This window comes from Microtus oregoni, unplaced genomic scaffold, assembly GCF_018167655.1.
Source record: "Microtus oregoni isolate MIOR12 unplaced genomic scaffold, Mior012 000022F_ref0000154, whole genome shotgun sequence".
Taxonomy (NCBI): Eukaryota; Metazoa; Chordata; class Mammalia; order Rodentia; family Cricetidae; genus Microtus; species Microtus oregoni.
In genome coordinates this window covers 12,833,238-12,852,595 of record NW_024543081.1, presented here as the reverse complement: position 1 = coordinate 12,852,595, position 19,358 = coordinate 12,833,238, and the positions used below count along the sequence as shown (strand labels likewise).

Below are 19,358 nucleotides of genomic sequence, written 5' to 3'. Positions count from 1 at the left end.
CATACCCTGGGAGCACTGCAGAGGGTGCAGGCATGGTCGTGAGTCCTGGGGTTGGGTGGCAGGAGTGCTTTGGTCCCTGTGCCTGGGAGGGGTTCCGTGTGTAGGCAGGCTTGCGGACATGTATGTGTTGGCGTGTGAAACTCTGTAGGGTGTCCTGTGTACGGGGGCGTGTTTGTCTGGGTGCCTTTGGCAAGTTTGAATGTGCGAGCAGTCCACAGTAGGGGGCTAGTGTGTGTGTCTGTGGGTGTGCTGATGTGTGTCTCTGCAGTGTTCCCGGGAGTGTTGACACAGCTGTGGGGCTGTGTGTTAGGACTTGTGCCTATATAGCCCCCTCCCCCCCAGTCCAGGCTCTGTGGGCGTGTTGGTTCTGTCTGGGTGCACTGTGTGGGTGTGTGTCTAGAGTGTGTTCCATGGGATGCAGCCCTGCTGGCCAAGGGTCTCAGTGGGCTCTCCGCTAGGACTGGGAGCCTTTCTGTAAACCCCCAGTCTTGCTCACCCTTCCTGCCTCTGGGTGGGGGTGAAGGAACCCAGGCAGGCAGGGCCTCAGTGTTTATGTTCTGGGTGCGCTGGCTGCCAGTGCTGGGTGGGTCTACATATGTTTGTGAATGGCACTGGCGACGGGGTGGGGTGTGAGCCCCTGCCTGCGGGGGAGGTCTGGGAGTGCCATCTGGGCTGATGGAGGATGTAGGACCAGACAGGCGAGGGGCCCGTGTGTGTGCACAGCACGTGTGTATACATTTGGAGACTGAGCTTGGCCTCCGTCATCCCTGTCCCAAGTATGTTTGTGCAGGTGAGGGGCAGACAGGTATGTCAGCCTGTGGTGAGAGGCTGGCAGGGCAGGACTGGGCAAAGGGTGTGTGTCAGTCATGTGAAGTTCTGAATGAGAGGGGGCATGCAGGGTCAGGGGGCTTGTCCTTACTGGCTGCAGTCCATGAGAGGGGCTAGGCATTGCTGGTGATTTGGATGGCTGACAGGAAGGAGACACAGGTGGGCACTGAGATGAGGTGAAGGCTGGATGTGTGGGCAGTGGGCATTAGGTGAGTATGTCCAGTGTGCGGCCGCAACTGTGGATGAGGGGATTTGAGAGGTCCATTCAGACTCGGGTGCCTATCGGGAGTCAGGAATTGAGCAGCAGAGTTGGAGACCCTCTGTTCTCAGAAAATCTTCCCATCTGTTGATCACTCTTCTGCCATAGGGCTTCGAAAATGTCTGGGGGCTCCTGGACTCTGGCTACATCCCTGAACCCCGTGGTATGCCTTGGGGAGTCCCCAGCCCGCCTTCTGTGTTTCGAGGCCCTTCCCCTCCGGTGCTTCCCCCCCACTGGCACTCTTTCTACTTCTGTCTCTAACCGGTTTGCCATATGATCCATCTTTAATCCCCCATCTCTTGTCCCTGCTCTCGCCCCCTTTCCTGTCTTCCGTGCGATTTCTCAGTATCTCTCCATCTCTCTCCCCATGCCTCTATCTCTGTCTCTTGCCATCTCTTCCCATATGTCTCTTGTCTTCATCCCTTCATCTTTCTCATCTCATCTCTGACTTCTCTCTTTATCTTACTATCTCACCCATCTCTCCTCATCTCTCTTCATCTCTTTCTCCTCTCCCCATCCTCCCCACTCCCTTTCCCTCCCCGCCTCTCTCCATCTCTCTCCTCATCTGTCTCTCTCCGCATCTCTCTATCTCTGTCTCTCCCCGTGTCTCAGACACCACCTTCCTCCATCTCTGTCTCTAGATCTGTCTCCATCTCTCTCCCTTTCCCTCCACCCCTCCCTTCCCTCGGCCTCTTCTCTCTCACACTGATATCATTTGTGGTATATGCTGTTGCCATGGGAAACCTAAGAAAGAAGTGAGTGTACCCTTCAAGACTTCAGCATTTTCCCTCCTCCCTCCTCCTGCTGTCCCCTCCCTCTCTTCCTCCTCTCCTCCCTCCTTCTCTCCCCCTCGCCTCCTGGCAGAGCAGAGGACTGAGGAGCTGCTGCTGCACTGGGCCAGGACCCAAGACCCTATTGCCACCGCTGCTGCTGGGGCTGCCTAGGGGACCTCCTTGAGACCCGGGTCAGGGACAAAGCCTCACTGGCTGCAGGGGCCCCCTTTGCCGGCAGACATCTGGTAAGGACAGGGTCCTTATGACTGTGAGTGTGTGGCTGTTTGTGAGCACAGCTCATATGACCTGGCCTTGCAAACCTGTGATGTAGCCCAGCTTCAGCCTGCTGAGGTCCCTTCCTGCCAGTCCCAGGCCCTGCCCCCAGCCATGGGCACCCCAACCTTGCCTCTTCCTGGCTCCCTTTCCCTAAGGCCTCAGAGGCTCCTGGCAAAGTGGCAGGCTGTTGGGGGCTGGGACAGTCCTTCACTGTGGGTGAGAAGGAAACCCCCACTTCCATCCTCTTTGCCTAGCTTAGAGGCTGACACTCCCTGGCCTGTACAGGGGATGTCTACATTTGCTAGGAGTGGGGGGCCAGCCTGGGAAAACACGGCCCTGTTTCCCTCCAATGGGGGCTTTTTACCAAAGAGCAGGCTTATGGAGGGTCTAGGTGAGAGCTGACTGCAGAAGATGCTTCCTGTATGCATGTGGGGTCTGATCCCCCGTCATTGAATTTTAGAGGTGGCAGGGAGAGCAGCCCGACTCCAGGAGCCTGCAGGCAGGCAGGCAGGCAGCCGGCACTGTTCCAGTCGAGCTATGGTTGGTGGCTGCCCCAGAGAGGAGAGGCTGTCACTGTCAGCAAGACTGTGTTGGTGGTGGCCACGTGGAGGGAGCTGTTGTCCAGGCAAGCGGGCGGGCGCTGAGTGATGGCAGTTGCTGTGGCATTGTGGTCTCCATGGAGAGAGGAGGAGACAGTGAGGAGGCTGGTTGGCTGGGCTCAGTGTTGGTGGTTGCTAAGCAGAGAGAGATGCTGTCTCTAAGGTGTGGTGGTCTCCACGTGGAGGGCCGAGGCTACTGAGATGTGCAGGTCCCAGAAGGGGCTTCTGCAGAGGGAAGATGTGGTGGAGGGTAGCAGGGAGGAGGCTTCAGGGAACTCAACGTTGTTGTTATGGGGTGAAATGGATGTTTTTTTTGGGGGGAGGGTGCTTTCCCGTGGGTAGGCCTGAGCTTCTTGTCCCTTCTACTGCCCTTTCAAAGCTTTCTTTTGTTTTCTGAGGGGACCATGGTCTGTCTGGGACTCTCTTAACCCTTTCCCCTCAGGGCCTTTTCTCTTCCAGGTCCCCATCTGGACACATGTTCATTTCTTGTTCCTGTGCATACTGGAGACCCGCCAATCCAGTGCAGTGCTCTGGGCATCTGGCATTATTTCTGCCTTTGAGGTCCGAGCTGAGGCAGTTCATTGTCTGAGGTCACCCAAGAAGTCCAGGCCCCTGGCTGCTGAACACCCAGTTTTCTAGCACCCTCTTTCCCTGAGGAATCTGCCTTTGTCTCTCCCACTCCCTGGAATTCCCTGAAAGCAACATTTTCTTGAAATAATAACAGGAAGTAGTTGAGAAAAATGCTGAACTTCTGGGTTTGAGTCCTGTGACTCTGTGCCTTGGTTTCCTGCTCTGTACAATGGGAAAGAGGTTTCTGTCTCCCAGGGTGGCTGTGTTTGAGACACGACATGGATACCTAGCATGTTTCTGGGTCATAGCTGACTCACAGCAGGTGACACCATTACTGTCCTCTTAAAGGTGACTTCAATGTGATTTCCTGCTATTCGTAGGAGGCCAGTTGTCTTGTCCCTAGAGATCTGCCTCCTTGTGTCCCTTTTCCCCAGTTCTCTAGGAATGGGAGCAAGGTTTCTTGGTGGCCAATCAGCATGGAACTCTGTGTGTTTGTAGGCTCTGCAATCGGGTCTTCTGCTGCCTGCTTCATGTGCACTGTCCCCAAGGGGTCCCAGCTATTGCCCAAATCCCTGTTTTCTGCCTTCCTTCTTGGGGTTCTGTGTTCTTAGACTTCTAAACCAGTCATGGCCTGGGGCACTGCCCACCTAACTCACTTAAGGAATGTCTATCCTGTCTACTTTTGTGGCACCACAGGGTACTAAGGTAAGGGACTGCGAGGGGGTACTAAAGGCAACACTGAACATACTTGAGGAACAGGCAAGATGACTGTCTTCAAGGAACAAGGATCTTGGTTCAGGCTCTGGTCTAGAAGGGTGACCTCGACAGTGAAGAGTCCCTTGCCCCTTACCTTCTCACCCTTTCAGCCTTCTTTGCATTGCCTGGGGGAGGGGACAGAGGACTATTGTGGGTGACCTTAGCTGGTTTTAAGAGGTCAAAGCACCCCTCGACTTTAGCTGGGCACAATACCAGACAGGGTTCAGCAGATGTGAGGTGGGCAGGGGGACCTGCAGGAGCCCAGAGCTGGAGACAGTCAGGCTCACATGGTCCCCCTCTATAGGATTTTGGGAGCTGCAGTTTTCTTGCCTGTAAAACAGGAGCCAGGATAGTGCAATGTGGAGAACTTTAAATGAACTAGGGTACAAGGAAGACATTCCCAACTGATGGGGCCGGTGACCTAGCTCCTGGGTGTTGAGCACCTACTGTCCCATGTCTCTGGGTTCTGAGTCTCATCTCATTCCTGGACTTTAATGGCTGGTCCTTTTGTCATTGCTGCTTCCTGGCTGGCTATTCCAGTTGTCACTTCTTTGGGAAAGGTCTCCCTACAGCCCGGTTTGTCTCTCTGAACCTCCTCACTCTCTTTCTACTCATGGCTTTGATCACAACTAATAGTGCTTTTTTATTTTTCTTTCTTTCTTTCTTTCTTTCTTTCTTTCTTTCTTTCTTTCTTTTTTTCGAGACAGGGTTTCTCTGTAGCTTTGGAGCCTGTCCTGGAACTAGCTCTTGTAGACCAGGCTGGCCTTGAACTCACAGAGATCTGCCTGCCTCTGCTTCCCAAGTGCTGGGATTAAAGGAGTGCGCCACCACCGTCTGGCGCTTTTTTATTTTTTAAAGTCCTTATTACATGTGTATGTCTGCATGTATGTATGTGTACCATATGTGTGCCTGATGCCTGAGGAGGCCAGAAGGGGGCGTTGAATCACTTGGAACTGGAATTATAGATGGTTGTGAGCCACCATCGATAATTGGTGGTGCTGAGAATTAATCCCTGCTTCTTTGGAAGGGCAGCTAGTACCCAACTGCGGACTCATCCCTCTAGTGCCTATTAATTTGTCTTTTTTTTTTGTGTGTGTGAATGTGCCTGTTTGTGTGTGTGTGTGTGTGTGTGTGTGTGTGTGTGCATGCGCACTGCACACATGTGTGTTCTGGTGTGGGCATATGTGTGGAGAACAGAGGATATCCCTGGTTGTCATTTCTCAGACACTGTTCAATTTCATTTCCCTTCCTTCTCCTTCCCTCCCCCTCCTTCCTTCCCCCTCCCTCTCTCTCTTCCTCCCTCCCTTCCTCCTTCCCTCCTTCTTTCCTTCCTTCCTTCCTTCCTTCCTTCCTTCTTTCCTTCCTCTTTCTTTCAAGACGTGGTCTCTCACTGGCCTAGAGCTCACCATGTAGGCTAAACCGGCTGGCTCATGAAGTCCAGGCTCCATCTATCTTTACTTCAATAGCAGTGAGATTGCAATTAAGCACCTTTTAATCTGAAATTTTAAAGAAATGTATGTCCTGGGGGTTGAACTTATGTCTTCCTGCTTGGAGGCAAATGTCTCCCTCTGAGTTGTCTCTCTAGCCTGAGACACTGACTGTGGTAGGGTCTTGTGTAGTTCAGGTTTACCATGAAGGTGAGGATGACCTTGAACTCCAAATCCCCCTGCCATCATCTCCTCAGTACTGGGGTCATGGGTGTGTGCTGCCCAGCTTTGATACCTTTTTTTCTTAAAAAATTATTTATTTATTCTTATTTTATGTCCATTAGTATTTTGCCCACATGTATGTCCACGTTAGGGTGTCTCCTGTAACTGGAGTTATAGAAAGTTGTGAGCTGCCATGTGGGTACTTAGAATTGAACCTGGGTCCTCTAGGAAGAGCAGCCAGTGCTCTTAGCCACTGAGCCATCTCTCCAGTACCCTTTGGTACCTTTTTATTTATCTGTTTACTCTCAGACCTCCTAACCCTGTGGTGTATGGACTCCCCAGAACAAGTTACTGCCCTGTCCCAGGGCCTGTGGGGGATCTGGCACACAGAACACCATTAACTGTGTGATGAACACATGGGAAGGCAGCTCAGGCTTTCCAATCCCATTTTACACAGGGCAGGAGTGACGCTGACTGGGCCTGGGCAGTTGGTGACGGGTCCTGTGTTTGAGCCCTGGGCTGATGGGCTTTTGTCTGCTACACTGCAGCAGAGTCTTGCTGAGAACCTTTATGTCCCAGGGTTAGGACTTGATCCAAGCTCCAGAGGTAAGATCACAGAAAGCTCTTGGATGAAGAAGGCTTAAGACGAGAGGGAGAGTTGGTGGTAGCAATTGGAACAGTCAAAAGCAGTCAAGTCAGCAGTCCATTAGCTGGGTGACTGTAGGCAAATTATGGAACCATTCTGTGCCCTCAGCCTATGTGACTGTAAAATGGGAATCCTCTCTCAAAATCTTCAGGGCACAACTACTTTTGGCTTTAATCTTTAATGTGCAGGTTTGGCTATGAGACCACCTTCCCAAAGCGAAAAGATAGTATCTGTGAGCCACCCAGTCTAGCCGCCTTCACAGTTAGCTTGCATGGAACTGAAGCTTTGATTTCTTGTGTGTGCACGTGTGTGTGTGTGTGTGTGTGTGTGTGTGTGTGTGTGTGAGAGAGAGAGAGAGAGAGAGAGAGAGCATGCGTGTGCACATGCGGGTGCCAGAAGGCAATATCTTGTATCATTCCTCAGGTACCATCCACCTTGGTTTTTAGAAGGGTTCTCTCACTTGTACCTGGAGTCCCACTACTTCAACTAGGTTAGACAGAAAGGAGCCCCAGAGATCTGCCTGTCTCCTCATTCCCAGCCCCGAAATCATAAGCCAGAGTCACCATGCTTGGCTTTTTGGGAGGGTTCTGGGCATTGAATGCAGATCCTCCGGCAGCAAGCATGTTACCAGATGAACTATTCCCCCAGCCTAAGGTGTTGATTTCTGAAAAGGGACATTGTAAGTGTACGGGACAGGCCACACTCTCCCCTGCCAGCTTGTGCTCAGTTGCACCTCATCACGTCATGATGGGGAGGAGGTGAGAGAATTTTAAAGAAGAGAAAGAAGGAGGCGGGTTTATTTTGTTTTAATTATTATTGTTTTGTCTTCTGAGACATGGTTTCTCTGTGCATCCCTGGCTGTCCTGGAACTTGTAGAGATCCATCTGCCTCTGCCTCCTGAGTGCTGGGATTAAAGGTGTGCAGACCACCATCGTCCAGTAGGAGGCTGGTTTAACTGAGCTGCTGCTGCATGCCAGGGACCTTCCCCTGAGTCCCTCCCATGGCTATCACATCCCAAACAGCACAGGGGAAGCATCTGAGCCACTGAGGTCTGAGCACTTCTTTACTAGGGCATGGAGTTGAACAATGCTCAGAGCTTCTATAGGAAGAGGAGAGAACAACCCAGGTATGGGAAAGGCCTTTCCTGCTCACCTAGGCCATGGAGAAGTCTATCCTGCTCACCTGGGCCAAGGAGAAGTCTATCCTGCTCACCTGGGCCAAGGAGAGGTCTATCCTGCTCACCTGGGCCATGGGATATGAGGTTAGTGCTGTTAGTATGGGTTGTTGAGCATCTAGCCCCATTTTAGAGCCGGACAAGGGGTGCTGAGATAGACAGATGGCTCCCTGGCTTGGCTGCCCACCCCACTGGCAGCCACGCTGGGCAGGGAATAGATCTGGCCTTGTGTGCAGCATCCTAGTGTCTTGCTCAAGACCCCATTTGTTTGGGGAGGAGAAAGGGGGGTCTGTGGTACCCAACAGAGGTGGGATTCATGGATGGGGCCTGGCAAGGAGGGTGGCCTGCCTGGTACTGGCCTGGCCTGGAGGAATGCCAGTAGGGAGGCCGAGAGACGAGGGAACTGGGTGTGGCATACTGCACTCAAGGAGGGGGCCATGTGCACAGAGGGCCCAGGCAAGAGGTGGGCGTCCCACTCTGGCTTTCTCGTCTGAGGAAAGGGAGTTCCCAGTGTGAGGGGGTAGGGCTTCCTCTTCTAGGATCCCTAGTCTGAAGGCGGAGGTGCTGGGGGTGTTCTGAGCTAGGCCGCTCTCTGTGTGTAGGAGAGGCTGGCCCCCTTGCCTGTAGGCTTGCTGGATTCTGGGAAGATTCCTTGCAAGAAGTGGGCCCTAGGGACCGGAAGGGGTGGTGTAAGAAAGGCCATGGGTAGATTTTCTGCATTAGGAATAAGACACCATACATTAGGTCCACTTTAGAGATGTCACATGCCTTAGTTTGCTCATCTGGGAAATGGGGGCCTGACTTGCCCTGGATGGGATAAACAGAGGTAGAGTTGGAGGGAGACCACACACATACACACACACACACACACACACACACACACACACACGGTCCACAGGGCTGCCAGGGCCTGCATCTGGCGGCTTCTAGAAGCTGCTGCAGCTCTACCCTCCCACCCACCTGGTGGCCACACTGAGTCACAGCCCAGTTAATTCTGCTTTAATAAGCATAGGCATCGAGAGAGTGGGGAGGGACTGTAGGCCTCCTCTTCCACCTTGTGGTGTGACCCTGGCTAGCCCCAGTGTCTCTGGACCTCAACATGAGACCCAGCTCCTGCCCTTGAGAACAGGGGCTGAAGTGAATGGGTAGACATGGACCTTCCCCTCTTACCCAAGGGCTGAGCTTTGGGGATTGGGTGGGGAGGCAGAGCTCTCCCGGAACAGCCCCATCGCAGATGATTGACAGTAGATGAGAGATGATGGCTCTGGAGCCCCGGATACAAGCAGAGCCGCCACGGGTGAGCCTTTTCTGTCCTGCCAGACACTCAGGAGGGCTGGCAGGGGTGACAGATTAGAGCTGAGAAACTCCTGTGCTATGACGTGCGATGATGCAGGAGGAGTTAAGCACGTGGGCCCACAAGTCAATTTCCTGTTCTACCCGTAGCAGGCTGCCCGGTTCCGTTCCTCGCTAGCCCGAGGGGATGCTCTTCAGTGCCCAGCCCCACCCCTGACCCAATAAGTCCTCCCGAATGCCAGCTCTGTACCCAGATTCCTGTTGCGGGGGGTAAGTAAGGCTCTGAGGTTGTTGGAGATGGGCATAGTCTCTGGTGGCCAGGGCCGGGAAATGTGGGCGGGCACGTCTGCCTCTGTAGCTCCTCCCACCCGCCTCACTGCCTTTGGAACAGGGCCTACAAAGGTTCTGCCTTTGGAATAGACATGTGGGGGTCTGTTCTAGCTTTGTGCCCCTCTGTGGCTCAGAGAAGATCAAGCTCCCAGCCTCAGTTTCTCCACTTGTAAAGGGGATTAGTGTTGTTTGGACTGATGACCTCTGCTTTGTCCGCTGGGCACAAGCTGGACACTCACCTGCCATTCCCTGTGACTGCCTGCTTCTCCCCTTTCTGATTTGGTGATGGAAGAGGCCTTGAGCAGTTTCTGAGCTGGGCTACGGGGGCCTGAGCAGAACTTTTCTCCTGGGTTCTCCTTCCTGCTATATCTGGTCTCCAGCTCTCTGCCTCAGCCCCTCTGGGCCCCACAGCCTTCTCTCTGGCTCTTGGCCTGGAGGGAGCTGGGTTGATCTGTGATGCAAGTGTGGCCTGGGCAGTTTTGTCATGGGGCAGGCTTGGGTTGGAGGGTATCCTGACCAAAGAATGTATGGGTTTACAACCCCGTTTAAGGGTTGACACCTGCTCATGGAATGTGAATAGAAAGGACCAGGCTGCTGTCCCCAAGACCCACCTGTCTTCAGTCCCTCCAAACACGTGCACAACAGCCTTTTTTCTGGCTGCGACACACCACAAAGCTGGCTGGGTACCTGCACAGCGAGTCTGGCAGGGTTCCTGTTCCCCTCAGGCATAGCAAGAGCTTCCGCACCCCCAACTTTCGTGGGCCTGTTTCTCTCTCTGCAGCAGGTAGCCAGGCATTGCTTCCTTCATAGAGCAGGCTTCCTGGGTGCACCCTGAGACCAAGGTGGTGGTTTGTGGAGATTGGCTTCCAGGTCTGAGTGTGGGCATCTGGGCTCCCTGGTACCTTTTGGCTGAGCATATGCAGGAGCCCATTCTAGATGGGGTTTCAACCTGTCTGCTTCTGCAGAAGGGTAACAGCGTAGAAGCGGAGAGCTCCCGAGTGCTGGATGTCCCTCGCAGTCCCTGCCTGCCTGACATAGGCTCATGGGTGCCCAGGGGAGCTTTTGTGTGGTGGCGACAGGGTGTGCCTAGAAATGTGTTGTGGTCTTCCACAGTTGAGGTGGGATTAGGGAAGGTAAGTGACAGTCCCAGAGGAGGGAGTGCAGGAGGCTGGAGAGGGTCTAGGGACTTTAGCCCCATGCTGTTCCCTGCCTTGTCTACCACAACTGTCCTTAGGTTTTCCTTTCTTCTTGGGGTCTGAATGGGTGGGTTCCTGGGAATTTGCTCTGGGCAGGGAAGCCAGAGCCAGGATTTGAGTTGTCACACTGGCTCTCACCCCCTGTGGGACCCAGTCCTCGGGTCACCCAAGAGTCAGAGGGGATCTATTATTATTAAAACCTCTTCAGGGCTGGAGAGATGGCTCAGTGGTTAAGAGCACTGCCTACTCTTCCAAAGGTCCTGAGTTCAATTCCCAGCAACCACATGGTGGCTCACAACCATCTGTAATGAGATCTGGTGCCCTCTTCTGGCCTGCAGGCAGAGTACTGAGAATACTGTATACATAATAATTGAATGAATCTTTAAAAAAATAAAAAAAGAATAAAACCTCTTCAATAATACCTGTGCCAGGCGCTAATCTAAGAAGGTCCCAGGTGTTCATTAAGCCTTCAATATCCCAACAAAATAGATACTATTATAGCCCTACTTTATAGGAGGGGAAGCCAAGGCACAGAGAGGTTAAGGATCCTGCCCATCACCACACAGTGAATGAATGAATGGTGGAATTAGGATTTTAACAACCTAAATCTCCAGCTGCTGCCTAACCACCTTCTGTTCTAAGTACTCTTGGTGATCTTGAGAGCTGAGAGGCCAGCCCAGGCCATGACCCAAGCTTTAAATGTCTGGGAAGAAGGCCCTACCATGGGTGGGAATGGCTGCTTGCAACCAGGTTGTGTTTGAGTCCTTAGCTTACCATTTACCAACTTAGTGGAGCCTGAGTTTCCCCATGTGTAAAATGGGGTAACAGTGGTCCTTTAGTAGGGCTGTTATGTAAATCTGGCACAAAGAGGCCTGCGGCCCCCCAGGCACACAGTAGGTGCTCAGCGCATAGTGGGCACTGTGATGGTTCTGTGACAGGGTGAGGTGCACACGGCAGAATTGAGCATGCGCTGCAGTATTAGACATAGGGCTGCAGCTAGGAGTAGGGGGAGGCTAGTGGACACACTGGCAACTCCTCCTCAGGGCTGCCCACCTGCCCACCTGTGCCTCTGCCGAGGCTTGGCCTGGAGCATAGCCTGCTGTTTGTGATGTAGGTATTCCACTAGCAGTTGTAGATAAAGAAGTGACCCAGGGTTGGGGATATCGCTCAGCTGGTAGAACAGTTGCAGAGAACACAGGAAGTCCCGAGTTCTGCCCGCAGCACTGCATAGACCAGATAGGGTGGGGGAGGACTCTAACTCCAGAACTTGGGAGGTTAGGCAGGAAGATCAAAAGTTCAAGGTCACTCTCAGCTACATAGAAAGTTCCAGGCTAGCCTGGGGTACATGTGACCCTGTCTCAAAATAAATAAGTGAACAAACGGTACTCTTAAGGCCACATGTCAAGTGATTTTACCTTCAACTCCCTCCTGGCAGAGCTGGTTTAGAAGAGCAGGGGCTTCCCAGAGTGCCAGCAGGGGTTGACCTGGGACATGTCCCTCATCTTTGTCCAGTACAAACGTGAATGTGCATGCAGAAGAGAATGCTCACACACTGTGCTGACGGGAGGGCTTCCCTCGTTTTATTAGCCTAAAAGGATTCATCTCTCTGCCAAGTCCATGGGCTGGGTACCAGCTGTGGTACCTGCCTCCCCTGCGGCCTGTGACTTTCTGGGGATGGGGCAGGAATCCTGGGGGGGGGGGTCTGGGAAGGTGGAGCAGAGGAACCCTCACCCTCACCCATAATCTCTTGGGTGCCTGACAGTTTCTGTCTTTGTCCTGGCCACATTATCCAGAAATCCCACTGGCCCAGACTCACTGCTTGCTCCTCATCTCTACCCTGCCACCTCTGCCCCTCATAAGCATCTTTTTCAGGGGTGGGGGGGGCGCGATGATATTCCCCAGGACCAGTGCCCCTTCACCATGACCGAGGACAGCATTTCTGATGCCAGGGAGGAAATTAATAAACATGGAAGGCAGAAATCAAGTCTTTGTTTCCCTCTCTCTCCCATCCCCTGAGCAGATGCAGAGGGGAGAAGAGGAACTGTGGTTGGTCCCTGAGGTAGGGAACTGGGCTGGGGGTGTGGCTGAGTGTGTCTGAAGGCAGTCAGGGGAGGGCAGGCATGGATGGGAGCGTGATCCCAGGACCCTGAGCAATCTGCCCTGTTCCTGGTGGTGAGATCCTGAGTCAGGTGCTTCTGGGGGGCACCATCAGCCCCACGATTGTGCATTCATTTGTTCCTGTCTCCATGGCCTATTATTGATTATAACTGCTATCACTTATTGAGTTCTTACTGTGTGCACTGAGAAGGGTTTTGGGTATCACCCAGTCTTCAGGACGATGGTGTGGGACTCAGAGAGGGAAGGTGACCTGTCCAAGTCACACAGCTAAGAGGCAGGGCAGAGCTCAGATCTCTGCAGCCTCGTAGCCTCATCCTGTGAGCTGCCAGGAGGAGACATCAAGGTGAAACTCGCGACTGTAGAGTGAGTTAGCGCTTGCTGTGTACAAGACAGGGGACAGGCTTTTTTGAGACCATGGTCTGGAACTTACTGTGTAGCCCAGGCTGGCCTTAAATTTACAGCCCTCCTCTTGCCTCTTCCTCCTGAGTGCTGAGGCCACCAGTGTGCACTACCGCTCGTGACTCGCATGCTTTATTTCATGCTCACAGTGACCCTGTGAGCCCTGTGCGCCACGCCTTTGCTTTCTCCACCTGGTGTTTACCGAGTGGCGAGTGGTTCAGGGAGATGAGGGAGTTATTGATGAGCTCTGGCCATTTTTTCTTCTATGCTTCCTGTGGTCAGGTCTGGGATACAGGCGAGGGGCCTGGCACAGAGTAGGTGTTCAGGACATGGCAGGTGCCTGGTACACAGTAGGTGCTCAGCACATGGCAGGTGCCTGGTACACAGTAGGTGTTCAGCACATGGCAGGTGCCTGGTACACAGTAGGTGTTCAGCACATGGCAGGTGCCTGGTACACAATAGGCGCTCACCGAAGTTTAGTATCTTGCCTTTTCACTGATCACGAGGCACCTGGAGCTGCCTGGGGAACTGCGATAGAGCCTGTGAGCCATCCCAGCCCCCAGTGCCACTTTTCCTTGCTTGTGACACTGGGGAAGGCAGAGCTCAACATCAGGACGCTCCACAAGGGTTGGGGGAGGCTGGGAACGCGAGCAGGAGGGGTCTGGCTCGAAGAACTGTTACATAACAGGCGCGAGGACACCAGTGTGCTCTGTTGCTGTGCCTGTCTCTAAGAGCCCTCCCCTAGCCTAGTCCCCATCCTCAGCCACTGCCTAGGCACTGCTCCATGCTGTATCCCTAGAGTTTCTTACAGCAGAGTGTTGGGGACACCCAAATCTCCATTCTTTATCCGGGATCTGCCTCTGGCTGTCAGGCAAAGTTGTGGCCACCTGCTGATTGAAAGTGACCTCTGGGGAGGTGTCTCTGACACCCCCACACATCAACACATCTCTTGCTGGCCTTTCCCTCTGCACCCTGTCCTTTGCCCCTTCCTGAGGCCTGTGACTCAAGGGAGGGCACTGCAGTTTCTGGCCTGCACCCTGGCAAACATCCAATCCCTGCCCTCACATCCTCTCCGCTGCCTTTGCTGGCATTTCACCCCATCTTTCCTGTATCTTCACAGCAGTCCCCACACCCCCCTGCACCCTTCCTCAGTGCCTACTCGCCAGCATCTCACTGGGTTTTGACTGCTTCTGGGCCAAGACCCAGATGTCTAGCTGCAGCTTCTGAGACCTGCCAGGGTTTGGCCCAGCCTGTGCCTTTCTCCTCTCATATGTGCTATCTAGTATGGCCTACTAGCTCGCCCAAATTCTCACCTTCTGGGTACTATGATAGCCATGGTTCCCGGGCCGGATTCCTCCTGGGTGACATCCTCCCTGACCCTAGGGTGGACAATGCTCACAAGTGACCCTGAAGAGGCTTCTTTTGGCAGGCTGTATCTGCCCACTCTGCAGATGGAGAAACTGAGGCTCAGGTATCTGAGCACAGGGACGCAAGCCTTTGCCGTTTTGTCCTGAGTTCTCCTTGGGTACGTGTACACGTGTGCATTCGTGTGGTGGTGGCGGGGGAGGTTCGGGCTGCAGTCTACACAAGGCCATGTTTGGGCTGAATTGCTGAGCCTCCTCCAGGAAAGGAGGATTGGGGCTGTCTCTGGGGACCCAGCCTGCCTTTCCTGTGGTTGGTGGGGATGCTGTGTGAGAACCTGGGGGAGTGTCACAGCCCCCCAGGAGCCCTTGGGACCACAGCCTCCCAGCTTCTCTCGCTTTTCCCCTTCTCTTCAAAACAAACACCCGCCAGCCCAAACCGCCCATCCAGCCAAGGCACAGATGGAGCCCAAGTTGGAATTAATTAGTCCTGTTGCCAAGGCAACAGGGACCTGGACTGGGATCCAGTCTTCTCCCTGGGCCCGCCCCTCCCTCCCCAGACCCTTCTCATGTTTCCACCCCTTGTAGCCCTGGCTCTGGTCCTCAGCCCTGCAGTAACTGGGGTGACCTAGGGACCTCTTCCAAAGTCATGGAGGCAATGGTGAGGGTGTCTATGAACAGTCTTGGAGTTCCTGCTTGGAGTTGCTCTTGGTTTGGTGGGACCTTGGGCAGATTCATGGACAGCTGTCAGCCATATTTGGTTTGGTAGGGAATATGATGAAAAAGCTGAGTCTGCTTGGGGGTGGCAAGTGTCATGGCACTGACTGATGGACGGGAATAGTGGAAGTGGCCTACGTTTGAGGTATCACGGGATACAGTAGGTTCTACAGTGACACCCAGGCAGCAGGCCATGATGGGTACTTCTCAGGGGCTAGCATCATCGTGGTCTGTGACAATTCTGGGATGCCCTTATCCCTACCTACTGGCTCTCACTATGTTCGTCTATCCAGACCTCGCTCCTTCTCCGTGGAGGAGCCCACCTCCTTCCTCTTTCCCCGCTTTCCCCGGAACCTCTCTGGACTCTAGTCCTCAGGCTGTATTCTTCATCTCTTCCCATGGTGTGCCCAGCTCTGATTCTCCCTCTGGTCACCTTGCAGGGTCGCAGTGAGTCACCCAGTCCTGACCTTAGTCCCTACTAAGGACAATGGATATTTCTTGTGCCCAATCAAGGGGTGGGTACTCCAGGAGAGGGGCCCTGGAGAAGCTGAGACATATCATAGTCAGCTACCCCTCATCCACTGTTCCCCTTGCTGGAAGGTGCAGGTTCGAAGTACCCAGCCAAGACTTTGAGGGCCAGGCTCCTGGGTCCTCTCAGTGGCTCTGTTAATCTGTCTGGACCTGTAGCTTCTCCTGAGGTCTAGAAGATGGAGGAGGATTGTTGTTGGAGTAACAGAAACAGACCAGGCTGCGAGGAAGCAGGCGCTGTGGGTGGTTGCTGTCGTGGGCTGTTTGTAGAAGTCCACTCAGTGCTGAGGCTGTGGGGACCCTAGTAAAGGGGCCACCTTTACCCATTGCTCTTACCTGCTAAGTCCCTAGTGGTGGTCTGGGCATACAAATGTCACCTTGAGCTGGCAGGGCTGGTTTCTTCTTAGCCACCCTTCTGGCCCCAAATACTCTGAGCTGCTGGTGACCACAGACCATATCTTGTTGCCTGCCTAGCTCCTCTGGGTACAGGGAGGCACCTTTCCACCTGGCCTGGTGGGACAGGGAGAAAATGAGCCAGGTCTGGTGACCATACTCTCCCCTTCATCCCCTCCCTTGGGACCTGTGGATTGGTTACCATCTCCCTTCTGAGCCCTGTTTTCCTCATCCTTCTGGGCTTCCTGTGGTTTTTGTTTTTGCTTTTTTTTTTCTGACTTCAAAACTTATTGTGTAGCCTTGCACTTCAGGCAATCCTCCTGCCTCAGCTTCCTGAGTCCTAGGTCCACAGGAGTGGGCCACCATGCTCAGCTGTAAGCTTGCATTCTGTGACAATGAAATTACCAAGATGAACACACATATCACTCCCTCCCTCTCTTCCTCCTTCCCTTTTTTTCCTCTTTCCCTTCCTCCCTTGCTTCTTCCTTTCTCTCTCTATTGTAGCCCAGGCTAGACTCAAATGTCAATTCCCCTGCCTCAGCATCCTGAGTGCTGACATACATCACAGGTATGGGCTACCATTTTGATCTTTAATTTTTTTTCTCTTGAAGTAGAGGTCTCATGTAGCCCAGGCTGACCTTGAACTTGCTATGTAGCCTGTGCTAGCCTTGAACTCCTGATTCTCCTGTTTCTACACCCGGGTTCTAGGATTACATGGCATGCATGCACACTGGCACCTGGCTCTGAACAACCTTTTGAGATACATCAGTGAGTGACAAACACTGCTGTCCATAGAGGCTGTGCCATGTGCGACTGCCCGTGGGGCCTGAGTCAGGCAGTAGGGTGTGGTGGGGCTTGTAGCCAACTCCAGCAGCCAGCCAGCTCTGCCTGACGGCGTGGAAGCTGGAATTTAAATCCACAGAGCTAGCCAGCACCACCAAACTGCGGGCTGGGCTGTGTTTGGAGCTGCCAGCCTGCCCCAGAAGGCAAACTCTACAAATGGATTAACTGGGGGAGGTATTTAGCTATCCTTTACATAATAACAAGGGCTAACATTTATCGAGGGCTTGCTCTGGGCCAGGAGACTACTAAGCACTTTACTGGGATTATCTGCCTTGATCCTCACACCCACCCTGAGGCGGGCAGGGTGCAACCACTGTTCATACTTTGTCGTGGAGGCAATTATACCACAGAGAGGTTAAGTCTGGGGGCCGAGATCACACAGCAGCAGGGAGGTGGTAGCACCAGCCCCTGGGGCCTTCTGATTCCGTGTGTGTGTGTGTGTGTGTGTGTGTGTGTGTTGGGAGGGTTCTCCCCTGTACCCTCCCAGGGCAGGGGCTGGGGAGGGAATGGCAGACCCACTTGGCAGGGAAACACTGGAGTCTGCAGCTTTTCGTGTGTCTCACTGTTGCTCGCGGATGCTGGGGGAGGGAGGAGAAACTAAATTAAACTGACTCAGGGTGCTGTGGGGCGAAGGAAAGATATTTGATTTTTTAGGAGCTTGTTAACATTCGGCAAGTTAAGTGCTCAGAAATGCATACCCCTTGTTTGCATGTGTCAAGGGGACACAGGGACACAGAAACACCCTCCCTGTGCCTCTGGGTAAGGCTGGTCTGTGCTCTTGCCCAGTGCTGCCTTGCTTTGGCTGATTTCAGGTGTGGCCACGGCTTCTGAGTACCCATTGGGCCCGGTACTCCCTCACTGTGGCTGGACCTCCTCCTGCTCTGCTGGTTCTGCAAGCCTTTGGCTTCAATGCTACCAGCAGTGACTTGGCCCTTAGATCAGAGAGTATGTACTGGTAACTGTCACCAGCCACTTCAGAGACCCTAGGACATAGAGGAAAAGCCTATAGGCCACCAGCTTTGCTGCCTGCGAGCGAAAGGGTCTGAGGTGGTAGCTTGAGGTCTCTGAGCCTCAGTTTCCTCATCTTTAGAATGGGGGCAATGACAGTGCACGCCTCCTAGCTCTGTGAAGAACGTAGAGATGACACTGGCTTGTTGGACAACCATGCCCCCCTCCCTCCTTTGCTGGCTGATTCATGTCTTCTGCAACCTTTGTCTTCTGTGAGCTGGAGAAGAAGGTGACCCTTGCTCTGGAGCCTCATTCTGGCCTGGTCTAGGATGCTGTCCTGAAGCCCAAGGCGCCATAGCCCCACCCCCACTCCCACCCCCACCCGTCATGTCCCACTCACAGTGTCTGGTCTCCTGCAGGTCTCCCCAGAAGCTGTGAGCTTCTTCAGGGTAGCACCATGCCTGTCTGTTCTCTATGGGTCCCTCACTCCTGCTCCAAGGTGTGGCCTAGAATAGGGCCCAGAGGAGCAGGCTGAAGCCACGAGTGACTTACCACGAGGACTTTCGCTTTTGGAACCAGAAGTTCCTTGCAAGTATGGTGGTTTATGAGTTGAGAGCGACTCAGTCTTAGCCCTCACTGGATCGTCTCAAGATAGGAAGAAGCCAGGTAGGGGCTGGAAGCCATGGTGACAGGCCTAGAGATGGGCAAGGTGGCGGGAGACGGTGGTTTTGCAGCCAGCCCTCTCTGCCGTCTGCTCTGGTTAGGTGTGAGGCTCATGGCTTCCCACGAATGGGTGTTCTTTCTCCCAGGGGCAGCCCCAGAGGAACAGGACACTGGACCCTTTTGGGGAGATGTGACAGGACCATGGGCCTCACTTTCCTGAAAGTCTGTGAAATGATAGCCACTCAAAAGTTAGAGTCATTTCTGTTGCCTCTGGGCTGAGGGCAGCTCAGACTTTATCACAAGAGGCCCTGACCTGTCCAGGGGGTTCAGTCTCAAGAGCCCAGGTCTCCAGGGAGGAAGAAAGCAGGGTTCCTGCCAGTGCCAGCCAACCACGGGCCTTCCTCTGGGTTTCCACATGGGGGCCCCCTGGGGATAGGTCAAGGTTGCTGGCCAGGGAGGCCAATGACCCTCCCCTCTTACCATCCCTGCCCTCCCCACCCTTCCTTCCATGTGCCTGTCAGGGACCTGCTGGGTTCTGCCCCCCACCCCCAGGGTCTAGCTTTAGTAGGCAGGGAGGCAGTCCTGGTCCTCAGTGACTTGCTCTGAGCACTTGGAAGAATGCTTCTCTGCCTCAGTTTCCCTATCTGTACCCCCGGGGCTTCTTTGAGGATTCAGTAGTGTCTTTAAACCCTTATATTTTTGCTCCGCCAAGGAAGGCCTTGGGAGTGACTGGGACCAGGGAAAGGTGAGGTAATGAGTCTAGATGGGAGGAGGCTTTTATTTTAGCCAGTGGCTCCAAGGGCAGGGCAGGAGCTTAGGTGTGTGACTCTGGGGGCTCCTGGGGATGGAGGAAACGATGGCTAAGACGCTCACTGTAGACAGAGCAGCCCCCTCAAAGCTTAGGGCAGCATGAGAGACACAGCTATGGGGGTTCTATGTGGAAGGAGATAGTGCAGGGAGCTGGGTCTGCAGGCCGAGTCACACAGCCTGTGAGACTAGGAGTCTCAAGGCCAAGGAGGAGGGCAGACTCAGAGACCAA

At 53.8% G+C, this 19,358-nt stretch overlaps 1 protein-coding gene across 11 annotated transcripts in view; it reads left to right on the top strand.

The window, feature by feature from the left end:
- Elfn2 (extracellular leucine rich repeat and fibronectin type III domain containing 2) overlaps positions 1 to 19,358 on the top strand; it is a 49,425-nt gene that overhangs the window by 6,118 nt on the left and 23,949 nt on the right. The window contains exon 1 of one of the 11 annotated variants that reach the window (XM_041671989.1): positions 16 to 38. The exons of 6 other annotated variants lie outside the window; for them this stretch is intronic. The gene's annotated coding sequence lies outside the window, so the exon portion shown is untranslated. Of the gene's footprint in view, positions 1 to 15; positions 39 to 1,974; positions 2,106 to 6,882; positions 7,011 to 7,521; positions 7,618 to 19,358 lie in introns of those variants that run through there. 4 more of the 11 variants (XM_041671985.1, XM_041671983.1, XM_041671986.1 and 1 more) reach the window with 4 other exon arrangements.